The sequence below is a fragment of the Thalia democratica genome, chromosome 3 (genome assembly GCF_965202585.1).
Source record: "Thalia democratica chromosome 3, ktThaDemo2.hap1.1, whole genome shotgun sequence".
Classification (NCBI taxonomy): domain Eukaryota; kingdom Metazoa; phylum Chordata; class Thaliacea; order Salpida; family Salpidae; genus Thalia; species Thalia democratica.
In genome coordinates this window covers 35,778,450-35,784,449 of record NC_139167.1, presented here as the reverse complement: position 1 = coordinate 35,784,449, position 6,000 = coordinate 35,778,450, and positions in this window count along the sequence as shown.

Sequence of the window (6,000 nt, the reverse complement as noted above, 5' to 3'; positions counted from 1 at the left end):
GTTTTAGAAATCTCTTAAAGTTCCAGTTATATTAAACTTTTAATTATAATTCAGTATAACATGTTTAAACAATAAAAGTGTTTTAAGATTTTGTGAAAGTTTTGAATGTTTTATAAATTCTTTTAAGAAAACTTGCTTGACTTAACTTTAATTTATCAACACCTTATCCTTATACTTAGTTGATTTTAATTTTAACTTCTGCGAGTTAACTTTTACTCAGAAAGAAGTTTAAGCTGTGATTATGACGTCAAACTTGTGGATTTCGACAAATGAAGATGTGCTAACTAAAAATTCAACTATAAGCCACTGAATGTTTATAGTTCAGTGCTTGCTTGGAGTTTTGCTTAACACTGGAATATTAGTTGTATTTCTCGTTATGAAACATTAAAAATAAATTTGTTTATAAATTTAAAATGAAAGTTAACAAAATATATTTCAAAAACATTTAAAGCTGTTATCAGAGCTAATGCATTACGCTAAAGGAAAAAGTTGAAAAAGAAATAAAATGTTAAATTTTTTATGTTTTTAAAAGACATAACGAAAACAACACTATTGACCATTGAAAATATGTATTAGTTGTTTTCGAGGCTTTCGTAACTTTAAAAATATTGTTTTTACAAAAACAGAGTTTTATAATTTACCAAATTTACATGACTACTTTTTTTGTAGAACACAGAGCTGTTTTTATTTAAACTACAAGTATTACATGAGTTTTTTTGTGTAACCTAGTTATATTTTCTTTGAAGATATAGTGAAAATAAACAGATTTTTATCACTAAAACTTATACAATTGCTATAGAAATACTGTATAAAATATATATATTATCATATACGTTTAAATACAACTTAAGTTACAAAGTTCTTAAGCTAGATTATTATAATTAGATAAACAAAAGTCATATTACAAAAATTAATTAAAAAGTCGTTAAAATTAAATAATAAACTAAATAATTCATTACAGCTGACATTTTAACTAAGCATAATACGAATATTTATTAATCTTCTTAAAAGCAGGTATAATTTACCTTAAATTGGAGGATTCAAAGAAACTTACTGTTGTACTTTTCTAAATATATTGAACATTTTACATAAGTCTCGATATTCTTAATGAAACTATAAGTTTATTTGATTAGCTACTAAATCATAATATCTTCTTGGGCAAGACGTTAAAATGTATCCGTGGTGTACGACCCGATAACCGAAAGGTTCTTCGTGCACCAGGTCGTAGAACCAGTTATGTTGAGTTTTTTTTGTCGTTCAATAAACTAGATATAAAACACCATTACAGTTTAAACTGACGTTAAACCTTGAAACGTCTTAAAACTAAGTACTTGAAAATTAACATATCTTTACTTTAGTTATGTTAATAACACTTTTCAAATGTAGACGTTTGTAGTTTCAGGTAAAATTACATTTTAAAAGACTGTAAAATTTTGAAAGTCTATATTTTCTATTGGAAATAACTTAAAGTATTTCAATGCTTAATTGTAGAAAGATTTACAATTGATGGTTAATAGTTGTTTACAATTATTCAAAATTAAGTAAACTTAGCTTTTTACACCTAATTCTCTAAAAATTTTAGAAACTTCTTTATGTTATAGAACTATTGTTATTATGTAAGAGTATTAATCGCAAAAAGCTTATAAAAGAGTTTATATTATTGTAACATAAGCTTCAATTGTTTTTTGATTTATTTTTAATTTTATACTAATAAGAAATAAACGACTATTATTAATACATAAGTAGTATGCTAATATTGACAATTTATTGAAAATTTAATTTTTAGACTAAGTTAAGTTAAATACAAGCAAATTTATAACTAATCAAAAATAAAAGCTAACTTAGTTAGATATATCTTTAAAACTTATACAAAAACAAACAATTTACAATTATTTTTGTAATAGTTTCAATATATTGTTCGGAAATCAGGTTCGAGGACCGGTGTACGCATCTTACATGATTAAAATTGCAATCACTGACTTATTAGTTTGTATCACGTGGTTATTGTTTTCTTCACTTAATTTAAAATTTTAAAGACTTTTCGAACAATTTTTTTTCTGCTTGAAAGTATTTTTGAATCAAGCAACTTAAACTTCGAAAAAATTTTCGTTTTTTTTCAAATATTCTTAGTTTAGTGATTCTTATTTATTTTTACTATTTTAATTTAAATTAACTTATTAACTTAAAGAACTAGTTCTAAATTATTTTTTTGTACACTGTAGTAAAAACATAATTAAACTACCTTTTAATTGTTTTTTTTTTTGTTTCAACTAGTTGGTATTAATAGCTTTTCATTTGTACAAATTATGTATTATACCTTAAAATAATAGTTTAAAAATAAGTAATGTCAAAAACTTGAACTACCAACAAAAGTTAGTTTAAGCAGTCATGCATGCAAAACTTGGTTTTTTTCATTTTGCTTAATAATAAAATGCGTTATATACTCTGATCGCAACAGACGATTTTCAGAAAGTCAAACGGAATACAAAATGATATAAATAAAGTTAAACATTTGGTTCTTATTAGTATTTATCAAAGCTTTAAAAAAGGCTTTTCATTAAAGGTTACTCATAATTAAATATAAAAAATCTTAAAAACTTTTAGTATTTTAATTAAACGTTTTAAAAAAGTAAAAATATACCTAAAACTACTTGATAAGTTAAAGACCATATAAACATCCTAAAAGTTAGCAGTCACAACCGAAATTATTAGTAGTGCAAAAAGTTAAATAAGTAATTCATTTTTTATATAATGCTTTTATCACGTACTATTAAAGATCATGAATAGTTTTTTTAACTTGTTTAATTTAAATCCATCAAAACCAACAATTCAGTTAGTTCTGTTACGTGTATCAATAGATTTATCTTTAATAAGTTCTTTTATTAAAGAGTTATTAGCAGCTAAAACCATGAAATTTTTATTTTAAGTTAACATATCTTTTAGTTATGGTGTATGTGTAAAAATGTTGTACAAAAAACTTTTAACTATAAGAAAACTATTTTTTTCTGTATCAAATTTGTAACAAATAAGTCAAAAACGAAATAAAACACATTAATGATTTCAATTTTAGAACTTCTAAATGAAAACTTTGATTTTACTTGTTTGTCAAACTATGATACAATAATTTTAACAGTTATTGTTCTTGTATAAATGTACTTAGTTCAAATAAACGGTGATTGACAATGTTTGAGCATAAAAAAAGTTGCAAACTACTAAAGTAGGCTATACTTCATGCTGATTTTGAAGATGTTCTGCCATTCGGTTAAACTCATATTGAAAAATAAACTAGTGAAGTTTTAGTCGTCATAACAGCATTGTTAAGTATCTTTTCGTTCCAGCATAAAATTTCGCAAGCACTCGATCTATTTATTGATTTTGTCATTTTGTATGATCAATAATTAAAGGACGCTATTTACCACCAAAATTTTCATTGGCCTTATTTGATAAAAGCAAACAAGGCAACGTGAAAGCCTAACAGTTGTTATATAATGTTTTTGAATAAAACCGAAAAATATTGTATAACTACAGAGTTCACGAATAACTTTTATTGATTTACTTTTACAGTGCACATAAATTAAAAAAAAATAAAATAAAACTTAAGTAAATTTTTATAGTTCTATACAAAAATTGACAATTTTAAAGTATTTCAGGAAGTATGGAAATGTTTTTTTACGTAATATATCAAAAACTGTTTGACATATATGACAGTTATTAAATTAAGTAAATAGTTTTATAACATATGTTTAAGCCTTCTCAGACAACTTATGAAACAGAGAATATTACGTTGTTGTAGAATAATTTTATGTGTTATAAAAAATAAGGATTATGAAAATCAATATCTAAAACTTCATAGTATTATCTTAACCTTTAAGTTTTTTAAACGCTGTATCATAATTTTAATATAAATAAATTACTATAATCATCTATTTTAAAGTTAAGTAGAATAATATGTTTTTTGTTAGATTAATTTGAAAACTGATAAACTTAAATAAATAGAAAACTAAAATTTCACTAGTTTAAGTACTTTATCTACAAGATTTTCCTACTTTAGGTTTTTAAACAAAATCCAAAATTTATATGTCATTATACGCTTAATGTTAATTTTATAACAGTTAGAAATTAAATACCATTTTATTAATTTTAAATATTTAGTATTCAGACAATATTTTTTAATTAAACCGTTGTAGAAATTTTATCATTTATCATAAAGTTGATAAAAAACTGTATTTTAATTTTTGGCTTTAAAAATATAGTTAAGCATTTACTAATACAGCACTTGACCTCTTTGAAATATTGCAATTGCAAGATTATGATAAGCCAAGTTCAAAACACTTTACAAGTTTTAAAACTTCTAGGTAAAACCAAAATTTTTAAAACTTTAAAACATGTTTAGTATTAATATCTAATAAATTCAAAAAACTTTTCGATTTTTAGTTTCAACCTTTTTTTTTTTTGATATTTATATAACGAATAATTTAAGGCGACGAAGAAAATATTTTGTTACCATAACAATAAACGGAAAATTTATATTGCATAGCATAGATATTTAAAATTATGACAACCACGTTTAGTATCAAAATTTGATCAGCTCGTACAAAAATTTGATTAAAAATTCGAAAGAAAGTTATTTTAAATTTTTTTAACGCGAATAAAATAAGTAAACGATAAAGAGAAAAATTATGTTAAAAAAATAAGCCATTTTATGTAGTGATTTGCAAATACAATAGACTAAATGATATATAATCTTAGAAAAATAAAAAGGAATATAATATAAATTTTTCACTGTAAATATTTATCTTTAGCTTCAAAGTTATTAAACTTAAGCTCGAAACTATTTAAAAAGAACTTTTACAACAACTAATTTTTATAGAAGGAGATTCAAGTTCTGATTTAAGTATCGGTTCAAGAATTGATTCAAGTTTCGATATGAAGTTAATACACTCTGTGGTGACGGTATAAAATTTTCAATTTTATATAAATATATTTCTACCTGCTGCAATGAGTGTAGAAAGATTTGTTGCTGTTTGGAAGTCGAGAACCTGACAAAGATATCAGTTTAAAGTTAGTTTTAAAATTATATAATTTAATGGTGTTCTCAAATATTTAATATATATTATTATTATTTCTTTGATTTTTTGTATAAATTTATGTCAATATTTCGTATTAAAGTACAAGTTTCAATTAATAAGTTTATTAAAAAAAAAATAATTTAAAAAATATTTTATAAGTTTAGATAAAAATCAAACTTTTATTCAGAATGATTTTAAAATCTGGTAAGTTTAAATTGTACTACAAAAATTTATTAGTTTTTTTTTTGAAAAAAAAAACAATTTCGTTTTAGTTTTTACTTTATTTGAGTTCTATTTTTTTTAAATTTAGGCTTTTAGTTTTTACACTTAGAAACTTTATATTTTTTCTATTGTATTTTGATTTGTTTATAATGAAAGTTTTAACCAATTACGGGTTTGTAGCATAAGATTTTCTATCTCCTAAAAAAATGTCTATTTTCCAAAATCAAAAGTATAAACTCAAAGTTCAATAGTGCTGAAAAACATATCAAGTTTGCTAAGTAGTAACGGGGTGTCTTTTCAAAATGCTGGTTGCCTGAAAAATATTCATGGTTGTTTACGTTATGAAGGTCTGTAATGTCAAAAAAAAAATTATAAAAATCAATTGTTCTTCAATATTATTTCTCAGTCTTTTCATTATTAGTTTAAAATATCCACAGACTAACAAAAGCTATGTTGTTTAAAAGATAAAATTGCTGAACAATAGTTATTTTTGTTACAGATAGTCAGAATGTTAAAGTAAGTTGAGAAATAAATTTCAACTACCTAAAAGCGTTTAGTATGTATAAAAAAATTGTGTTAAATGTAGATCAATATAAACTGTCTAGTTATTATGTCAGAAACATATCTTAAAGCATTTGCTTTTTCATTGTGTTTACTTTATATGAGATAAAAAAATACTCTTGTTATACATTAAAAGTTTTAAATTAAA